This window comes from Mustela putorius, unplaced genomic scaffold, assembly GCF_011764305.1.
Source record: "Mustela putorius furo isolate JIRA1106 unplaced genomic scaffold, ASM1176430v1.1 tig00000407_pilon_pilon_pilon, whole genome shotgun sequence".
NCBI classification, from domain to species: Eukaryota; Metazoa; Chordata; class Mammalia; order Carnivora; family Mustelidae; genus Mustela; species Mustela putorius.
The window spans coordinates 21866606-21888729 of record NW_025421373.1 but is presented as its reverse complement, the minus strand read 5'-3'; the positions used below and the strand labels follow the sequence as shown (position 1 = coordinate 21888729).

Below are 22124 nucleotides of genomic sequence, written 5' to 3'. Positions count from 1 at the left end.
CCTGTTGTCACCCACTGTGGGTAGCACTGTGGGTGGCAATGGGTCAGGGATGGCTAGGCCAGAGGTCAAGGAAGGCAGAGGCCACCCTCGGGAGACTGCCGAGCCCAGAGAGTCTGGCCACACCAAGAAGCTCCCTTCCTAGTTCGGGGAGCAAATGGAGCCCCAGCCACGAGAGTCCTCCCTTTCCTTCTCATGCCTCAGAATTCCTGCCTCCTCTGTGTGTGAAAAACCCAGTTCTGACCCCACCTTCATTCCCCAGACCTGTCTCCACTCTGTGACCCATTGCCGGCAATCCCTTTCCAGCCCTCTGGCCTTCCCTCCTTCTGCTTCAGGGCCCCACCCACAACCGTGGTTCAAGTCCATGCTGCCGCCCACCCAGTGGTTGCAACAAGCTTCTCACTGGTCCTGTGATTCAGGCCTCTCTGTTCCTCACCATCCTGTGCATGCTGCCAGACCACGTTTTACAAAGCAGTGTTTTGTGACCTTGTGCACCTGTTCTGAAATCTTTGTGAGCCCATTTCCTTAAACCTCATGGTCCACTATGCACAAACAAGGCCACGTTCGTATCCATAACCTAGTTGTTTGGCTCCAGCCCGTCTGCTCACAAGGGACAGCAGTCTCTCCCTAAGTCCAGCCCAAGTCATTGAGGCCCACCTCCAACCCCCACGCTCCCCTCCACACCCCCCGCCCTGGCCTGAGGGCAGCCCTCAGAGCATCTGGGCCCATCTGTGTGCATTTGCTAACAGCCTGTGACCAGGTGAGAAGTGTGCAAAGACTTTCAAAGCAAGGTGACGTGCTGTGACCTCTAGCATACGTGATTTTATTTTATAAAATAAACAAGGAACAACAACAAAAAGCACCTGGTTCTTCACCACAGATGATTTAGAAAGTGGTACCCCGGGGGTATCTGCGATGAAAGCAAGTCTGGCCCTGGCGCGCAATCTCTCATCACCTCCCGGTTATCCGCGGGTAGGGCTGGAGCTGCTTCGTCGTGAAGTCCATCCCTGCGGCTTCTCTTCTTGGAGCCCAGCTATCCACAGTGCTCACGGAAGAAGCATCTTGCTTCAAAAAAAGGCACCGGCAATTCAGAATATCTGCCCATGTAATATTAAACTTGGGATTCTTATTTCATGTCCTATTTTTTGGTTTTCTCTCCCTAAGGGATTCCCACCCTCGGCCCCCCCCTCCACCCCTGTTTAGCTTGGTAATGAAAAGAGCAAGTTTAAAATCAACTTTACTGAAATACAGCTTCCATACAATAAAGGGCACTTAGGATCAACTTACAGCTTAAAGAATTTTGACCAAGGCAGACGCTCATGAGATCAGTGTCCCAATCAACCTCGGAAACAGCTCCCTCCCAGCAAATTCCCTTGTGCGCCTTCGTAGTCCGTCCCCATTTCTACTGCAGAGACAGGCCATAACCGATCTGCTTTCTGTCACTTCAGAGTGGTTTGGCCTTTTCGAGAAGAGCACATAAGTGGGATCACCCAGGCCGTGCTCTGACACACGGCTGCTTTCACTTACCCTGAGGATTCTGAGATTCCTCTGTGATGTCACATGCATCTCAGCTCAGTCCTTTTCCTCGCTGAGAAGCATTCCATTGTATGTACCACAACTTGTTTATTCGTTCTCCTGCTGATAGATATCTGGGCAGTTTCCAGTTTGGGGCTACTTGAATGAAGCTCTCTGAACATTCATGTGCAAGTCTTTGTTTGGACAAATGGTTTCATTTCCCTTGGCAAACACGAGGGGTAGGATTGCGGGGTCACAGAGAGAAGATTCTGTTCAACTCGATGAGAAACCAACATTAATCCACAGGCTGTGTCTCTTTTGACGGGAATCACATGATTTCTCATTGGATCCCAGTTCCTGCTGCCCTGGAGGGTGTCCGTCGTGCCCTTCTTCACCGACTCCCGAAATCAAACATCACGTGCGCTTCTCTGGCTTAGTGTTGTGACAAAAACGTCGTTAGGATCTGTTCTGAGTTGTGTGGTGAGTAACCTGTGATCAAAAAAAAATTGGAAGTACTGATGTTTGTGAAAGTTGGCCGTGAAAAACGTACACATACGTAGAAGCTATTGCATGTGGACTCTTTGCATGTTTGTGTTGGGTTTTAGGCTGTCTTTATAATGGGCACAATTTCATTCGCCTGCATTCCAGTAGGCTCATCTTACCCATTGCTACAACTTGTAGTCAGCGGCTGAATTAGCTAGCACCTAGCCGGAGCTGTCTAAGGCTCCCACAAGAACAGTGGCTTAAACTAGCGAGAAATCTGGTTCTGTGTCATATAAAATACTTGCTGGGGCAGTTGGTGGCTGATAGGGGACCTCCACAGCCATTTGGGATGCAGGCTTCTTTCCATTTTCTTATCACCATCCCTAGGGGTGTCCCTGTCCTCAAGATCAAGGATGGAAATCCAACCATCATATCCACAATCCAGACAGCAGGGGAAGTGTGGGTTCCGGAGGGGAAGGAAGGACACACGCCCTCCCTTAAGGACACATTCCAGAGCTTGACTTTGCTGTTTGCTTCCATCCCGTTGGCCCAAATCTAGTCACGTGGCCAAAGCTAGCGACAAGGAATCCTGGGAAATGTAGTCACATTGCTAGCTAAAATTGGGTAAAATATGACAGAAGAAGAAGGGAAGAGTGCATATTGGAAGACAAGAAGGAATTTCTGTCAGATTAGCCATTACTGAAATATTCTAAACAGTTAATCTCAAACTATTGTGATTTCTTACACCCGACAGCATTTTGTGGGTAATAAAAGTGGGCGGGTGGGAGTTTACTGTCCCTGGGAACAATGTGTTGTAAGGTGTAGGAAAGCGGGGTGAAGGTCAGTCCCAACTTTTTACCCTGATATTCGAGTGGCTGGTGTGTACTTCCCCAAACTTTTCACCCTTCATATCCATACCTGGAAGCTGTTTGGCCAAAGGGGACTTCCAACACATCTTAACTTTCTTCCCATTCTGTCATCATTAATGTTTCTTTCTTCACTTGGAAACTTCCCTGGGTTCTTCCAACACCCTGGTCTCCCTCCCCACCTCAAGGTTCTTGCTGTTTCATCGCTTCAGGATGGGCTTTCCCAGACAGGTTGCACCCAGCCCTCTCTTTTCTGTCATTCAGATCTCATTTGAACTATCAGATGCTCAGAGAGACATTCTCCAGTCAAGTTCTCTAATACTGCCTCTTCAGCAGCCCATCCCGCCACCTGCTTTATTTTCCTCATAACATCTTCCTCACTCTCTGAAAGAACCTCACTCCCTTACTTGCTTATGCTGCTTCATGCCTTCTCTACTGGAATGCTCTAGAAAAAGTCAAGGGCTGGTCATCTTGCTTACTGAAAGTTCCATGAATCACGTTAGGGGCTCATATCACAGAGCTTAATTTAATAAGTGCCCAAATGCCCTTTCCTCCTTCCTCCTTCCTCATGCTATAGGTAGGGCTTGGCCCACACCCCCAGTTTGCCCCTCAAGTGTCTTTGGGTCCGTTTCCCCCAATCACATTGTGCCTGGCTTCTTGTTACCTCTCAAGCCGAGATGTAAAGGTCACTGCTTTGGAATGGCCATGACTGCTGGCTCCAGCTCGAGCAGGTGTTCCCATCCATTATTTTATCAGAGAACCCTGCTCATTTCCTTCAGGGAGCTCCTTACAAATTGTGATTCTAGCTTTACTCACGTGTGCAGTCATTTTTTGCCTCTTCCTGCTGGCAGTAAAGCTCTGGGAGCAGAAGGTTATGTCTAACTTATAGAGATATTCTAGGGCCCAGTGTGGTGGTTGCTACATACCAGGTGCCCCAGAAACTTGCGGATTAACCGATGAATGCCTAACATGTTCTGTCTGCACCACTTACCTGAAGAATAACAATCCTTCCCATTATGTTCAGCTGTCTGTTAAATCTTGTGAAATTCTCTATCTAGAAAAGTCTTATCCCCCTATTTTGTAACCTGACTGAAAACAGGAACCAGTCCCCCTTTATACCTCTTCACCCCCAACATACTGGGCTCCTTTAGATCAGGTTTTCAGACTTATATTCTGGGAATGTTAATAAGCATTGCAAAAAAAAAAAGAAAAAAAAAACAGATCCTAGGGCCAAGTTTGGTTAGGATTAGGTGAAACTTAAATATATATTTTTAAACTGCAGACCTTCACAAGGATTTTACGAAGCTCCTGCCTATGACAAATCTCTGAGAGGAAAGAGAAAAGTAGTCCGCATCATCTGAAGTTATAAAGACACTGACCTCTCTATGTTCTTTATTCAGAGACTCGTTTGGGGCACTTGAATTTTCCATGGCACACCCTCTCTTGCCCTCTAGTTCTTCATTTTCTTTCTTTTTCTCCTTCCCTCCTTTTTCTCCGATCAGCCTCCTTTCTCAATAAATCTCCCTTAAAAGTGTCCTTGACACTGAGCCCTCCTTCGTGAGATGCAGAGCCCAGGTGGGACACTCAGTCTCACAAAAGCTGCCTCTGGGTCTCATTTTCCACTCAAAGATTTTAAGAAACGGGGTGATAAGCAATGACATTGCTGATAAGTGTTAACAGGGGACCCAGTCCGGATCTCAGACCACGTGTGGGGTCCACCTCTGGTTTGGAAGGTAGAACTGGTGACAGGTCAGGGGCCATGAGCAGGGCGTGAAGCTGTATTCTCCCTCAAGGTGGAGCAGTAGGGGCTTGGACAGCTCTGTGAGGCTTCCTAGGCATTGGCCTCAGAACATTTTCATAAAAGGAAGCAGCTGACCTGCTACTGGGATGTGAGCATCTGATCTGACAGTGGAGAAATGATTGATGCCCTATTACCTGTGGGACGTACCGACTCCCCAGGCAGCAGCAGGATACACAGAACAGTACCGACAACGACAGCACCAAACCACAAAACAAAACACACGTAAAGGACTAGCCACATCTACTTGGGGGAAGCCCCACACAGCTTGGGGAAGACTTCTCCAGGTAGCATTCCAGAAGAGACGAGTCAAGAAGCAGAGACACGCGGGACAGAGGGCAAAGCTGAGGTCAAGCTGTCAGGTGGCTGCCCAAGGCCATGTAGGGGAGGTTGGGAGCGAGCAGGGAGCAGCAGCTGGAATTGAAGCTGGGGTCCTTTGAATCTCCCCAGTCCCAGGCCGCCCCAGGACAGCACACTGCACATCAGGGCACTGCACTCATGAAAGGCCATTATATGTTCTCTGACTCTGCCTTACAAGCGTGGGAGCCAAATATCTTATAAGAAACACAAATTAAATTGTTATTCTATGTACCCCTTAATGGACCGTTTGCAGGCTCTGCTCCCCAAAGGCATGAGAAAGCACAGTAAGTGACTATAGGGCAGTGGGGGGGTAAGATGGGGACAGAGCAGCATTCACCCTGTCCTGGTCCCCTGGGCTTCCTTTTGAAGGTAGCCAGGGACCAACTTCAAAGCTGTTTTAGAATCTGAGCATATTAGAGCCAGAGGGCAATGGCACAACACCCTCATTTCATCGGTGAGGAAACTGAGGCTCCGAAAGGGTCAGGCCTGCCCTCAGGGTCACATTCTAGGTTAGTCTTTTGCATAGGCGTGCATAGACCTCAGCCTTGGGTCTCCCAGAAGGATGCCCTTCCATCTGCTACTTCTCACAGCTGTTTGAAAGTTCGGGCCAGCAGACAGACAGCTTATTCTAATCTTGTTTGGCCTCAAAGGGAATCAGTACAGGAGAGATGGGGTCCCCGGGGGTCAGAAATGCTATGTTTGGATCCGTGGCTATGCATTTGAGGCATCAGGCCTCTACTTAGAAAGGACAGGCTCCCTAGGCCCAGAGGACTGAAGTCATATTTATCGGGGACTTGGCTGCAGACACGTGTCCCTGGGCCTCACCCCACATCCTCCTCCTACATGGTTCTTGCTGTGGGTTGCTGAAGAGCGAGGTTTGCATTTTCTGGGAATGTTCCTGTGAGTTACCAGCGAGTCTCCCTGGGAGAGGCTGGCAGCCAGCAGCCGATGTGCCCGAGTGGCTGGTGAAGCCCACGGTCCGGGTTCCAGGTCTCACGCACGCTCGCTGGCAGGCCCTCCGTGGACGCTTGTGCTCCCGGGTGCAGATGGACTGACGGGGAAGCTGGCAGGGCCTTTTGAGAGCTGGCCCAGGGCTCTCCCTATACGGACAGAGAAACTGGCCAAAAAAAGGGAGGTAGCTTTCTTGTAGCCAGTCATCCCAGAATTAGGGACCTGCCACAGTGAAACTCCTTGCTTCCATCTTCCTCCCTCAGACACACTCTTTTCCTGGTGCTCGGCATCCCCTCAGTTGTTCAAGTCCGAAGTCTTGGAGCTGTCAGAGAGTCCTCTTTCGCATTGTCACCTATAGCTGATCTATAAGTGAGTCCCTCCAAATGACATCCTGAACACACCTGATTGTCCCTAGCCATGCCACAGTCACCCCTCACGTGGGGTTAGGTATTAGTTTTCCGACAAGTCTCCCCACTTCTGTGCTTGCTCTCCTGAAACCCGTACTCTTCACAGTAGGCAACACACTGTCATGTCAGGTCACTATTCCAACCTGCTTAAAATCCTTTCATGGCTTTCTTCTACTCAACTCAGAAAAACCTTCACACTCCTCCCCACAGTTTAGCAAGCCCTGTGTGTTCTGGCCCCATCTACCACCCTGATTCCAACTTGGACCCTCTCTCTCCCAGCTCGCTCTGCTCCCCCATAAGGACCAAGTGCTGTCCCTTACATAGAAAGAGTTCCTTCTCACCTTAGGGCTCTGGCACTTTACTCCTTCTGCCTAGAATACCTCTTCCTTTTCCCCTGGCCAAGCCCTCAGGTCTCAGCTGGAAAGTTACCTCTTTAGATAGACCTTTCCTGATCATCTAAAGTAGCCAGGCAGCCACTCACTATCGTCCTATTCTAATTCTCTGCATATCATGCCATTCATTAATTAATTAATTCATTCATTCATGATTCATTCATTTACTTGGAGGTAGGATCCCCCAACTAGAATGTAGACAACACGAGAGCAGGAATTTGTCTGTCTTGTGTATTTCTATATGTTTTGAGTCCAAAGGGGTACCTGGTAGAGTTACAATAGATATTTGTAAAAAAATTGGATATTTCTAAAAAAGTCTAGGAGATGAAATTCCTTAAATTTCACTTGGCTGTAAATCAGATGTCAAGCCATTTTCTTTTTTTAAACCTTTGTTTTCCTACTTTTTTAAGTTGAGAGCTGCTCCCAACATCGACCACTCTTATGTCCTCTATCAACATAGATGGGTTTGCCCAGTTTCTGAAAATCTCACAGATGAAAGCAAATGTTAGATACTCTTTTACATCTAGCTCTTTGACTCAATGTTATTTCTGTGAAATTCATCCACATTGTTACACGTAGCAACAGTACATTTTTTCTTTGTCAAAATATATGTATCCACTCTTTAAAAAAATGAGGGGTGATGGTGATGATAGATTAGTGGTTTACAAATTCTGTTCCACAGAAGCACTCCTCCCCTAGCAGGGGTAGAATCGGGGAGAGGCCAAGAGAGTGAGGTTTCCATGCCCCCTTCTTTTGCCAGCTCCCTCTCCACCTAGAGTAGTTTCTGGCTTTGGCTATGCTACAGATTGGCATGGACATGTCATGTTTCCTAATTCTATTTCCAGCCTAGTTGGGTCTTCAGGCCTATTCACCTTGGGTGTCAGAAATAAGCCAACCTGAGATCAAGTGCCTCTGAAATGCATCCCCCACCCCGTCCCCTGGGGCCAGACCACATTCCTCGAGGAAAAGAAGGAAAGAAAAGAGAATATTCTGTCTCACCTAAGCTCCCCAAGTACATTATGGACTTGACACTCTTGAGGCATCCAAATCAGGTTTTGAACCCAGTAGAGTCCTGCATAGACACCAGCAACCTTGACTTTCCTTTTTAATTCAGTCACCGGGTGACCTTGGCCAAGTCATTGTTTCCTTGTCACAGAGACTCTGGGTTCGCTGACCTCTTCTTTCCCTGCTAAGGCTCTCCTGGGTGGGGTGGAGTGGTGTCTTCTGCCAATGGGCAGTGGGGGGTGGGAAAGCTGGCCGCGTGCAAGACACAGATGTTAGGCAGAAAGGAGAGCCTGGTTTGGTGGTACACTTGAGAGGCTGGAATCCCTGGCAGTCTCAAGGAATGAAGCAAGTGCACCGGCACGTGGTGGGCGACGGTCCGGGACCTACGCCCAGGGCTGCTTCAGCCTCTCTGGTTCTTGTTTAGCTACCTGCCTTGGAAAGTCTTTTACTCCCTCTGCCTTCTCGCAGTTGTTGCCTTCAAGTAAACGATGGAGTGAGGTCATGCCATCAGAAGGCAAGGCACGCTGGTTTGCTATTCTTTTCTTTGAGACTCACTTTAAACACTGATGTACTCACTGCTAATGACTTTGGGCATCTTGCCACGATGGGGGTGGTGGCGGGCGGTGATGGCGAAGAATGGAGCTGTTTATAAGAGCACTTTCCCGTTGGTACTACGAGGCATGCAACAGCCTTTAGAAGGGCAAGAGTCTGTCTGCAGCCTGTTTCATTGGCCTCTGGCCTGGAAGGCCGTCATGGGGTTTGGACCACACATTAAAACAATGTATTGCTTATCTCTAAGTAGAGACCACACTGGTGCACAGCCCAGATAAATGACAGAGTCTGTGTTTGACTGCAGAGCTACCCTTCTTCTCTAACCTACTCATTCTAGGAGACCCTTGCCGGTTGGGACTGGATTTTGGCTCTCTCACTTGTAGCTCTGTGATCTTGGGCAAGTTTTCTCACTTTGGTTTCCTCATTTGTAGGTCCGGGACAATAGCACCTACCTCATAGAGTGGTATGAATACGAAATGAAATAATGTGTAATAGTGTTTAACACAGCACCTGGCATCCGGCTAATGCTCAGTACGTGGTAAATGCTGCTATTCCTTCCTCTTTCTAGTAATTGGGAAACAGAGATAGGAAAAATGTGGAGATGGGAATTGAACTCAGGCATGTAATCCGGACAGATATTTATCACGGACTATAAACTGTGTACCTTGCGACTTGGCTGGCAGAGCACATAGCATTTCTTGCTTGAGGACTGGACCACAGAGCCCACGTTCCCTAACACAGGGATCATGGTCTCTGATCATGGACTCTGTCGGTAAAATAATTTTAAGTACTCCTCCATAATTATGTGCATTCTCTTATTCGTAAATTCCGTCCATTCCGATACACTATTAGGTATATTATAAAACATATAAGATAAAAGTTTTTAAAAATGGAGATAAAAGTAAATATCAAGAGAAGCTCTACTATTTCCTCCTTTTTATTTTTATTTCTATTCTTTTTTTGGTGACCTCAGTGCATATCTATTGGTGGGATGAGGGGTGCGTAAGAGAGCTTGTTCTTTTAGGTCCCCTGTTGCAAGGATCACATAAAATAACATCCTTCCTCAAGCAGTCATAGGATTTTAGTTACGTTTATTATTATAGTTGGTTAACTCATGTATGCACACAAATGGTAATCATGATAAGAAAGTCCCTGAAGTTTATTGTTCAATGGTGGCAATCGAGCTACACTTTGAAGGGTCTAGGGGTCAAAAGCTTGCTGAGAACCTACCACACACCAAATGCTATTATAAAAATTGGGGATGAAGGTGAACAAGACACAGTCCCAGCCCCCCAGACCCCCAGCCATCCAGCATCTGGACTTTCACTAGGGAAGACACGGGGAATAAATACGATGCTGTCTAACATATGTAGTGAAAGAGAGTATAAAATCAGAACAAGAAGAAGGAGTGGGGGCTCTCTGGGATGACTTCGCAGGAAAAGTGATGCCTGAGTACGGTATGCAAAGATCAATGGGTGTGCAACAGATCGACAAAGGGCAGGTGTTTGGGCTAAAGGTCCGGAGGTGAGAATTCACCTCCACAGTGAACACTTGCGTGCTGCCTAGGACGTTTGATGAGGCTGGTGTGATTGGACTGTCAGGCTGCTGAGGAGGCCAGAGATGATTTTGGGCAGGTGGTCAACTGTTGAGTCATGGACCTTATGTCCCTTGACGAAATTTGGACTGAAACCCAAGACAGGGGGATTCATTAAAGGTTACAGGCAGGAGAATGGCATCATTGGATTTACATGCTAGGAGGACCCTTCCGTAAAGCCTGAAGTTGGGAGGCTGGGAGGCTCCCACCTGGGCTCCTGGAAGGAGAGAACAAAGCCTGAACTACCATGGGAGGGAGAGTGGGGCTGAAGACAAAATTAAGAATCCCTTCTTGAAATCCATAAGGCTCTCTCTGCTCCTTGAGGCTCTAACTCCTATAGGCAAGGGCACTGTCACTGCCACGAGGGGGTATGATGGGTTAGCATTCCTGCCAGGATTGGAGGTTGTCTTTTAGCATTGTTCCAGTGAATTTAAGAGAATCTTACTGGGAAAAAGAACAAGGCATTGGAATCTTCAGACCTGAAGCTTGGAAGCTCTCTACTCGAGTCTCACTGCCTCTCAAGAATAAGGAGCTTTGGGATGCCTGGGTGGCTCAGTCAATTTGGCTCAGGTCATGATCCCAGGGTTCTGGGATTGAGTCCCACATTGGGCTCCTTGCTCGCTGGGGATCCTGCTTCTGCTTCTGCCTGCCACTTTGCCTGATTGTGCTCTCTCTCTCTCTCTCTCTCTCTCTGACAAATAGATAAATAAAATCTTTTAAAAAGGGAAAAAGAATAAGGAGCTTCTCTTAGTCTTCTGTGTCTGGACTCCTCACACCTACACTTTTATTTTTTGAAATTTTAATTGGCGTATACTCAAGTACTGTCACCACTGGTTCTGGCCCTCACCGTGTTGACTCTGTTCAGTTGTGAGAGGGAAACAGTAGGTCCAGCTCTGTACAGTTGTAGTATCAAGTTCCAAAGCAAAAAGAGAGACTTCTTCCACAAAGTTAAATAAATGAAAAGCCCCCAGATTGAGGGGGTGGCCTTGATGGCTTGATGGCTCTGATGGCCTGTTGGGATCATATGCTGGTCCTGGAACGACTCACATAGGAGATCACTGAGGCCTCGGTGATACGTCCAGCCTGCGGGAGGAGGAGGGATGGATCGGCTCTGCTCACGTCAAATGGACAAAGAGTGGAGGCAGATTGGTTCATCAGAAGGAAATGAAGGTAAAATTGTCTGGATGGTGAAATTCCGGGTGCTGGAAATCAAATTCAGCAGTAGTCTTCTGTCCTTGTCGCCTCCGGACCAAGGCCAGAAACGCTGGAGTGATTCTCCAGTTTTATGATTCCTCGCCCTCCCCATCCATCAATTACAACAGCCCCTCAAGTCTACATCCTGAGTAGCTTCCCAGCCTATCCACTTTGTCAGCACTGTCACCATTCCAGTCCAAGGGAACATTAACTCCTCCTTTGAATATTTCCTTACGCCCTCCTCCTTTTCCCTAAACTCTAAAAATAACAGCAGCAATAACTCACATTTGTTGAGGACTGGATCCCCAGCCCCGGCAAAGCTCTGCGTTCATGATCTCATTCAGTTCTCAGAACATCCCTGCGAAGTGAGTAACTGTCACGGTCCTCATTTCTTCACACCCAAGATGCTTCGATGGTTTCCCCTCTCCTTATATTCCTGGTATCTATTATGATGTAACAACGTACTCCAAACATGAATCATCTTGTAAACAATACAACCATGGGTTTAAGTGAAGAATCTACAATTTGGGCAGGGTTCAGAGGTGGTGGGGGTGGGGGGACACTTATCTCTGTTCCTTGCAGCATCAGCTGAAGTGGCTTGACTAGGGAACGGAGGATCTACTTCCAAGATGACTCACTCATATGGCTGGCAAGTGGGAGCCGGCTAGCATCGGCAAGCTTAGTTGGGGCGAAGGGTCAGGGACCTCAGTTCCTGTTGACAGTCTCACCTGCTTGGGCTTCCTCACAATGTGGTGGCTGGGTTCTGAAAGTGTCCCAAAAGGCACAAAGTGGAAGGTGCCATTTCTTAAGACCTGACCCCAGAATCTGGCACAGCATCAGAGAGCCCAGATTCAAGGTGAGCAACCTAGAGCTCCTTTCGAAGGGAAGAGTATCAAAGAATTCTTGGGTGGAGTTTTAGAACTGCTACATCCTAACAGTAAAAATCCATAAAATGAACTAAAGGTCTTTCCACAATTTGGTACTGGGTAATCAATCCATTATCTCATTCCACTCAGAATGCTTTCCCCATATGTACCCAATCTCCTAGTTTCAGAGTTCAGCAGAAAAGACCTCTCCCTGGCCGATTCTAGGTTAAGCTCTTCTGTTTTAAACTCTCATACAATTCCTGGCTCACAGTAGTAGGTGGTCCAGAAATAAATTTTGAGAAAAGAAATGGTGGAATGAATGAGAAAATTCACTGCCCTTCCAGTCTGAAACTCCTTTCCCCATCTCTATGTCTTCTCACAATGTACTCAGTGTCTAGGTTCTGGGTGGATACACTCTGTATCTTGCAGCCTTTTAACAATTCTTAAAATCCCATCTCCTCCAGGAAGGTGATGTTTTTCCTCAGAAACTACTCAGGATAAACACGCACATTTCAGGGCTCGCTGAATCTATGGCTTGTGTGAATGGAAAGTCTTGAGTGCTTGTTTTTATGGGACCTTTGTCTAACGGTCAGAGTGTCCCTATCAGTATTGTCACTATTTACTTTGAAGCTCCTGGAAGGCAGGCACCATCCCTCTGACTCATTCTCCCCTCTATTTTTAGAAACAAATGGCCTGACGACCAGCAGATTGATGCTGAATTTTAATAGGCAGAGGGTACAAAATGAACAAAGACTGGATGGGCTGGGTGTTCTCTCTGTTGTCCGGTCGGGACAACTTGGCTCTCATCATACCATGGCTTGAAATCAATTTCTGGTTAGGGAAAGAAACAGATCTTATAATGGAAAACACACTGGACAGGAAGCTGGAGTTCTGGTTTACCACCATTGGGGCTGTCACTGAGCCTGTCTGGGAACTGTCTCCTTACCCATCAAGCAAGGGCACTTAGACAAGAGGGTGACTAGGGCTGCTTCCATTACAATGATGGGGATTCTGACAGTGGTCCACTTATGGCACACAAGTCCAGCTTTTCCCCTTTTGATCTCGGGTAGGGGACTTCTCCTCTCTGAGCCTCACTTTTATCATCTATAATCTGGGAGTAATAGTTTTTCTTTCATAAATCTGCTTTGAGAATTCAAATGAGACAAACTATTCAAAGTGTTTAGGTTATAGTAAGCACCTCATTTATTAAATAAACAGATGGCCATTGAAAACTGCTTACAGGGACATGTGGTAGAATGGAGTGGTTATGATCTTGACTTTGGAGTTAGATAACCCTTGAGTTTATATACTGGTTTTGGGGCATCTGGGTGACTCAGTCAGGTAAGCATCTGCCTTCAGCTCAGGTCACGATCTCAGGGTCCTGGGATCAAGCTTTGCATTAGGGTCCCTGCTCAGTGGGGATCCTTCTTCTCCCTCTCCTTTGGCCCCTTCCCCCTGCTCATGTTCTCTCTCTCTCTCTCAAATAAATAAATAAAATGCTTTTGAAAAATAATTACTGGTTTCATCATTTACTATGTGACCTTGGGCAAACAACATCCCTTCTGAATTTCAGTGTTCTCTAGAATGACAGTAAGAGATGAGAACCTGGTCCCTTATTGTGATCGTCATTGTGATGATTCAGTAAGATGTAGTATATAAAATGTTTATCATGGTGCCTAGTATGTGATATATGTTCATTAGATAAAAGCTGTTTTTAAAATTATGATGACAGGGGTACCTGGGTAGCTCAGTGGGTTAAGCCTCTGCCTTTGGTCTGGGTCATGATCCCAGGGTTCTGGGATCGCGCCCCGCATTGGGCTCTCTGTTCAGCGGGGAGCCTGCTTCCCCGTCTCTCTCTGCCTGCCTCTCTGCCTACTTGTGATCTCTGTTTGTCAAAAAAATAAATAAATAAATAAAATCTTTAAGATTATGATGACAAATAATTACTCTTTCTTAGGAATTAACCTATCAGTTGGGTTGGTAGCTGGGTTGGTATCAGTTGGGTTGGTATGCAGAAGGAACATGTAGAAGATTCCTGGGAGATGATTAGAGAAGATGGACTGTGATCATATGTGGTGGTTTTTGAATGCCAAGATGAGGATTTCCACTGGCAATGATAAGCCACTGAAGAGCTTCAGGCTTTCGAAAAGATAATTTCAACTGAAGAGAAGACACACTAGGAATGGGGAGACATCATTCATTAACTCATTCATCATTCATTCATTCAGTCAGTCAGTCAATCATCTGACAATCAAGGAGTCCTTGCATGCCAGGCACTCATTGATGAGGATGCTGAGAAAGACACAGCCTTAAATACCACTTAAAGTATAACAAGAGCCAGAAGAGAGAAGCATCTCACTCAGATTTTCTGAGGGATCCAAACATTTTTCCAGAAGGAAGTGATATTTAAATGGAGACCCAAAGTATAAGGAGAGGAAGAGTATTCTAGGCAGAAGTCCCAAGTGCCAGGGACGCCTAGGCCAGAGAGAGCAAGGTGAGAGGAGAACTAGAAAGATGTTCAATCTTTAAGACAAAAGGTGAAGAGAAGCAGAACTAGGGTGATGAACATAGAGACAGGGAAGAGAGGATGGATGCATGTATCATGTGGTGATCCAAGCTATAGATTCTGATGACAGCTGGGCATGGGGGAGACTAAGAGGAGTCAGTGCTGACTCTTATGTGATACCTCTTACTGTGCCAGTGAGCCCTCGCTTCAGTTTCCCTTTTGCTTCCTCAGGGTGTGTGCTGGATTTGTTGTGTTGACTTTGCTTAGTTGGGAGTGGCAGATGGTTTCCTTTTGGGAACCATGAGTTGTGCAAAAGAGGAACCTATACAAAATTTGGAAGGTGGAAGTGAAGCAGTAGCCATTATTCTATTATTGCTGGGACAGAGGTACCCGGTCAGATTGAGCTCATATAGCTCTTCCTCTCGATGACCAGCAGCTGGGACCACTGCGTCAGCTTTGCACCCCCAGACGCCGTACCTCTGAGACATCATGGCTTCCCAAAGATCTCTTCCTGCACTGCCCTGCTGTGAACCCACTTTAGTGGCTGCATGTTCTTGACTTTTCAGATTATCTGTGACTCTGTTTTTGATCCTTCAAATATGCCTTTACTTAAATATCTCCCTTAGGACTTTTAGTTCCCCAGCTTTTCCCATAATTGGGTAAGGTCTAATTTTCATAAAAACTTTCTTATTCTATAATATGGATAATGAATCTACTCCCAGCTGGACCCTGACTAATACAGGCTTATAAAGTCCTAAGATAGATTTCACTTACTTTTGAGTATTTCTGATGTACTCAGGGAGCCAAAGATGGACAGATATTGGTGTTTCTTCCCTTTAAATAGAGGCATAGATCATAAACTCACTTAGTCTAGAACCACCACCACCACCACCAGCCACAAAATATATTTGTTTGAGACTCTGACTTTCCTTCCCTCCCCTAAGTCAGTGGACCAAAATGCAGGAAGTGATAAGCCAGATCACTAAGCAATAACAGAAGAAAAAAGGAGAGGAGGATGTTCCAAGAAGGCGGACAAGGATGCGCCAAGATCCGGAGGTCACACAGCTCCTCTTTACTTACCTTAGGCTTATTGTGGAAGTTGAATGAGACCATGAGTATGAAGGCCCTCGGTAAATGGTTCGAAGATGTGCAGACATGAAATTAGCTTGGAAGGACCATTGATAAGAACGACTTTTTGTCTTCTGCTTTTCAGTAGCTTCTCTGAGGTCTTCAGTTCACCTCTGTGCTCTAGCCATCAGATGACTAGAATTTCAAAGGACATAATTATGAGTTGAGTGCCAGCAGGGCCTAGAGCATTTGGCTCGGAGAAAACCATTGTCTGCTTCTGAGCCACTAGGAAAAAGGAACGGGGAGTACCTACAGACCAGTTTGCTCTCCTTTCATGCCAGGACTTTTCTGGAATGAAAGTGTCTTGGCAACTTCTGAATTACTTCACCTTTCCTGCCCTGGACCCTTTCAGTTTATTTTTCCTCCTTTGTCTCTAGGGCAAGTCAGGGAGAAACACAACTAAAGAATCTTGACTCCAACACGTCCATGACTGTGGACGAGTTATTTCAACTCTCTGCTTCTGTTTCTGCATCTGCAAAATGGGGATTAGGGTTGACTTTATGAGGTTGTTGAGAGGATTTTTTGTTTAAGACTGATGTATTTATTTTTAGAGAGAGCGTGAGTGTGGGGAGGAGGAGAGGGAGAGGGAGAGAGAAACTTCAGCAGATCCCTCACTGAGCTTGAAGCCCGATGTGGGACTTGATCTCAAGACTCTGAGATCATGACCTGAACCGAAACCCAGAGTCAGACGCTTAACTGACAGCATCACTCAGGGGTCCCTGTTGTGAGGATTAAGTCAGTTATATGTGTCTGGTCTTGGAAACAATGCATAGTACACCATGAGTGATCAGCAACTGTTGGCTCGTATTCATATAATAAAAACAATTTTTATTATTACTATGGAATCAAGAGGTCAATTGCAGCTTCCTTGGCATGTTGTGATATCTTCCATTCTCTTCATTTCCGTCATTTTCTTCTTAGCGAAATCACGTCACTTAGAAGATCAGTGATTCCTGACTACTGATAATATGGTTTTAGTAAAACCTAGGGCAGGTGAGCAGACCCTGGTATCGTTCATCTATTCAGAGCGTAACTTGGAGGAGGGAAGGAGCCAGTATTCAGCCTGGAACCTCCCCCAGCTACCACTCCATCTTTCTCCTTCCCTGTTGAGCCAGGGAACGTGTCTGTATGTGTCTTCTCCACCTGCTCCCTCCTACTCACCTGCTCCTTTGGCTCCTGCTCCCATCTTGCTACAGAAACGACCTCCCCAAAGGTGACTGACAACTTCCTTATTTCGAAATCCAGTTAACATTTCCTTGCCTACTATTGATTCCCACCTTCTGGAATCACTCTCATTGCGGGCTTCTAGGATACCTCACTTCATCTGTGGGCATTTTCCTTACCACGTTTCTGGCTGCCCTTCATTCTCCAGTCTTTTTCAGTCTTTCCAGCCTTATTCTTTTGTCCCTCCCTTACACACTGGTGTTCTACAGGCTCTACCTTAGGCCTGCTTGTCATCTCAAGACACACCTCTCCCGAGGAAATCTCATCTGGTCCCAAGACTTAGTCCCCAGATAGAGAGAATTCTAGTTTCAATCCTTCGTTTGAATGTCAGATTCAATGTCCTCACTGGGTATTGCCACCTACACGTCATAAATGTTCTTCAAGCCCAGCTTGTCCTAAAGTGAACTCCTTACCTGCCCGCCCCTCTTCTGTGCTCCCTGTTTCTATAACCAGCACCTCCCTTGGCAGATCACTTGCCTACACTTGAGAATCAACCCAGCTATCCTGCTGCTGCTTCTTTCTCATCTCCCCACGTCCTCTTAATTTCTATACCTGTCAACTTCCAAAATATCCCTGGAGCCAGATATTTTTTTCTCTCTCCTTGTTGCTTCTGGTTCTGACCACCATGGTCTCTCCCTACTGATCGATGGCTGTAGCCTCTTCACTGACCCCCGCACCTTCATTCTTGACTCTTTCAAATTAGTCTCCACTGGGTTGCCAGAATTGCATTTTGTAAATGGAAAACTGACCCCGATGCTTTCCTACTTAAAACACTTCAATGATTTCCAACAGCTTTAAGGATAAGCTTGAAATATCTTTTTTTTTTTTTTTAAGGATTTTATTTATTTATTTGACAGAGAGATCACAAATAGGCAGAGAGAGAGAGGGGTAGGAAGCAGATTCCCCGCCAAGCAGAGAGCCCGATGCGGGACTCGATCCCCGGACCCTGAGATCATGACCCGAGCCGAAGGCAGAGGCTTTAACCCACTGAGCCACCCAGGTGCCCCAAGCTTGAAATATTTTAACTGATCTTTCAAGGCCCTTTATCATCAGCTGCCTGCTTACTCTTCTGGCCTTATTTCTGCCTCCCCGCCAACCCCAGTCTCCTATAGTATTACATACGCTCGCTCCACCAACGTTCCAGTTCTCTTATCTACACTAAGAACTAGCAACATTTAAACCTTTGTCTTTTAAGATCATATTTATTTATTTATTTTAGGGTTTTGTTTTGTTTTTGTTTTTAGAGAGAGTGCATGTGAGTGGGGGGAAGATCAGAGGGAGAGGGAAAATTCTCAGAACGTGTGCCCTTGTCTGGAAGCTCCTTCTTGAATAACTCCAGCTCCTTGTCTAGGTTGTGTGTAGAGGCTGCTTCTTTCATTAGTTATTCTTTATACTCGGGTCTGGCCTAGGTCCTCTCTGGTGGGCCTTGGATGGGTCTTCTGAGAACTCTGTCCCTTCCTTGTGATTTATTTCGAGTTTAGGCTTTGGAGTCAGGCCACCGGCATCTGAATTCTAGCTCTGCCACCTGTTGCTACTTTTTAACCTAGTGAACCTCAGTTTCCTTATCTGTAAAATGGGTCTAATAATAGGATCTATTTTACAGAATTGCTTGTTTCTTTCATGAAAATAGGGATTAAATGGCATTCAATTCATTATTTGTATAATTAATGGTTTAAAATCTATTTTTTAAAATTTGAATTTACACTGCAGAAGGCAAGGACTATGTCTACCACTGAATGCCCACTGCTGTAGTACGGGTAACAACTCAATAAAAAGACACTGAATAAATTACTAAATGTGATTTGGTATTTTGATTATTTTTTTAATTTAACATTATCTTATATTTCCCATGACGTTAAGTATTTCTCTATTAATTGTTTTCTATTGGTTGATAAGCAGTCTATTGCATAAATGTTCCAGAAGTGATATAACTGTTTACTGTATTTTAATTCTTCATTATTTTAAATAATATTGTGAAAACATTCTGGTATATAATCTTATATATGTCTCTTAAATTATTTCCTTAAAGTCCTTTTCTAGAAGAGAAAAGCCAAGGCTCAGCCTTACTTATCCCCCTGCCTTCCACCCTAGCAGTACATGTTCTCCTGTCTCCATTAGGAACTAGCAACATTTAAACCTTTGTCTTTTGAGATTGTATTTATTTATTTATTTTAGGGTTTTGTTTTGTTTTTGTTTTTAGATAGAGTGCATGTGAGTGGGGGGAAGATCAGAGGGAGAGGGAAAGAAAGAGAGTCTCAAGCAGACTGCACTCTGAGCATAGAGCCCCACTCAGGGCTCGATCTCACAACCATGAGATAATCACCTTAGCCAAAATCAAGTTGGACACCCAACCTACTGAGCCATCCAGGTGCCTCTAAACCTCTGTCTTTTTAAAACTTAGTTTATTTTTTATCATGATAAGTATATTCTTTAATCCTATTTCACCCATCCCCCACCCACTTCTTTCTGGGAACCATCAGTTTGTTCTCTGTAGTTAAGAATGTATTTCTTGGTTTGTCTCTCTCTGTCTTTTTTTCTTTTGCTCATTTATTTTGTTTTTAAAATTTCACATATAAGTGAGATCATATGGCATTTGTGTTTTTCTGACTGACTTATTTCACTTAGCATTATACTCTCTGCTTTTATCATGTTGTTGCAAATGGCAACATTGCAAATGATTTCATTCATTTTTGTGGCTGGATAATATTCCATTGTATATATGCTACATCTTCTTTATTCATTCACCCCTCTATGGACACTTAAATTGCTCCCATATCATGGCTATCGTAAATAATGCTGCAATTAACATACAAGTGTATGTATTCCTTTGAATTAGTGTGTTTTTGTAGTTTTTGGGTAAATACCCAGTAGTGTGATTACTGAATCATAGGGTAGTTCTATTTTTAATTTTTTGAGTGGGCTCTAAGTGTGGAGCCCAATATAGGGCTTGAACACATGACCTTGAAATCAACACCTGAGCTGACATTGAGTCAGATGCTTAATCAACTGAGCCACTCAGATCCCCCTCCTCTGCCCATATTTAATTGGATTATTTGTTTCTGGGGGGTGTTGAGTTGTATCAGTTCTTTTTATATTTTGGATACTAATCCTTTATCAGATGTCTCATTTGCAAATACTTTCTCCCATTCAGCTGGTTGTCTTTAAGTTTTGTTGATTGTTTCCTTAGTTGTGCAGAAGCTTTTTATTTTGATGTAGTCCCAGTAGTTTATTTTTGCTTTTGTTTTCCTTGTCCCAGGAGACCTCTCTAGAAAAATGTTACTATGGCCGATGTCAGAGGAATTACTGCTTGTATTCTCTTCAAGGATTTTTATAGTTTCTGGTCTCACATTTATGTTTTTAGTCCATTTTGAGTTTATTTTTGAATATGGTGAAAGAAAGTGGTCTAGTTTCATTCTATCACATGTGGCTGTCTTAAGGAAGAAAAGATAAAACTTTTTGAAAAAAAATATATTTGTTATAGATTATGGGTAATTGAGGGTGAAAAATAATGAAAAGGGAAGAGGAAAAGGGAGAGAGTGAGAGAAAGAAGGAAAACTAGAAAAAGAAAGAGACAAAGAGAAGGGAATGAGAAGATGAGAAGAGACCAGAAATCACATTTAGGAAAGGGACAAGAATTAGGGAATTAGAAAGGAAAGAAACCGAAAAAAAAAAAAAAAAAAAAAAAAAAAAAAAGAAATCCTACTCTAGCAAAACACACTGTTGGGGCCATTCCATATCCCTGTGGTTTACATTTTGTCTGGCAATCTTTCAGAGGTTGGAAGAAGCTACCGTGCTTCCATAGCGTAGTTTTGATTTTTCTTTTGCTTTTCTCCAGGGTAAATTTACCTAATTCTATCAGTTGTTCTTCTGGGGACATAGTCTCCATACCCCTCAGCAGTCCAGTTCCCCCTTTTGGGCAGTGTTCCTTTTGTCAGCATCCCTATTAAACATGGCAGTCAGAGTTGAACGGGGGATTCCTGAGTGTGCCTCGCGTGAGCCTGTGAACACAACATGCACAACACTGTCGCTTCCCGGGCTTGGCACAGGAAACTTCTCTTCACTCTTTTGCTTTCTGCCTGTCCCTCTCTCAGATATTTAGAGCAGTGATTCTAAAACATCTTGGTCTTAGATCTCTTCGCTCTCAAAAATATTGTTGAGGATTACAAACAGATTTTGTGTGTGTAGATGGTATCTACTGATATGTACCATATGAGAAATGAAAACAGTAGTTTTGAAAATCTTGACTTATTAATCATTCAAAAATAAACCCATTACATGTTAACATAATTAGCATATCTTTATGAAAGATTTTCAAAATAAAAAAATAATAGGGGGAAAATGGCATCATGTTATATCCTCACAGATCTTTTTAACTTCTGGCTTAATGGAAGATAACTTGATTCTCATCCAATTTTGCATTTAATTGCAATGTTGCAATGTGTGTTTTGTTGAAGGATATAAATAAATCTTGGCCTTGCTCAGGGGCATAGTTGGAAAGTGGAGGAATATTTTAATGGTCTTTCAGATAATTGTGGATATTCTTTGACATTACACTAAAACTTGACAAGTGGTAGTTTCTAAAAGCTTGGTTGCAGTGTAGAATCTGGAGGCCTATCAATGAAAGTTTCATATTTTATTACATAGACTTCACTGGTCTAACTTACACTTTATTTAAGTGGATCTTGTACCCATGCCTGGTTTTGTAACTTTATGCATTGGTTGTCAGGGGAAATAGTAGTTCACTGAATTATGCTGATCTTCTAAACGTTGGCACATTTCATTCTATCGAACCCCAAATAATCACGTTCATTAGTATACCCATTAATCTTTAAGTATCGGGGAACTGACAAGCTCATGGGGGCAGATATAAATCTTTCAAAATTCACTTGAACTTTGAATATTATCATTGGCAACAAACATTTCTAGTGATTTTTCTTGAAATAGCAGGCTCGCTTCATTTATTTTTTGAAAAAATGCCTACCAAATAGCCACATCTGCATAACATAGCTTGTTGGTCAAGTCAGCCATTCTTTCAAGAGAAAATGTGTTTTCATGACAAAGGTGGCTCATTCGTATTGCAAACCCACAGCTGTCGGTGGGAAGTACTTGATGCCTGTCTGAACTTTGTCACACAGAACATTAGCGAGAAGTACACTCAAGGGTCTAGAGTTAATAGAATTAACGATGTTTACTGCTTAATAAAACACAGTGTTAAGTGAAAACTATCTACCTTTCTTTCTTTCTTTCTTCCTTTCTTTCTTTCCAGTAGGTTCTGCATACGGTGAA

General features: G+C 44.6%; 1 long non-coding RNA gene across 1 annotated transcript; it reads right to left on the bottom strand.

The window, feature by feature from the left end:
* Nucleotides 1-649: 649 nt before the first annotated feature.
* LOC106004800 lies at nucleotides 650-16188 on the bottom strand. Its single transcript, XR_001177850.2, has 3 exons — nucleotides 15567-16188; nucleotides 1285-2001; nucleotides 650-1062 (listed from the first exon to the last, which is right to left on the bottom strand). It is a non-coding gene; the product is annotated as an uncharacterized LOC106004800 (long non-coding RNA).
* Nucleotides 16189-22124: the final 5936 nt, after the last annotated feature.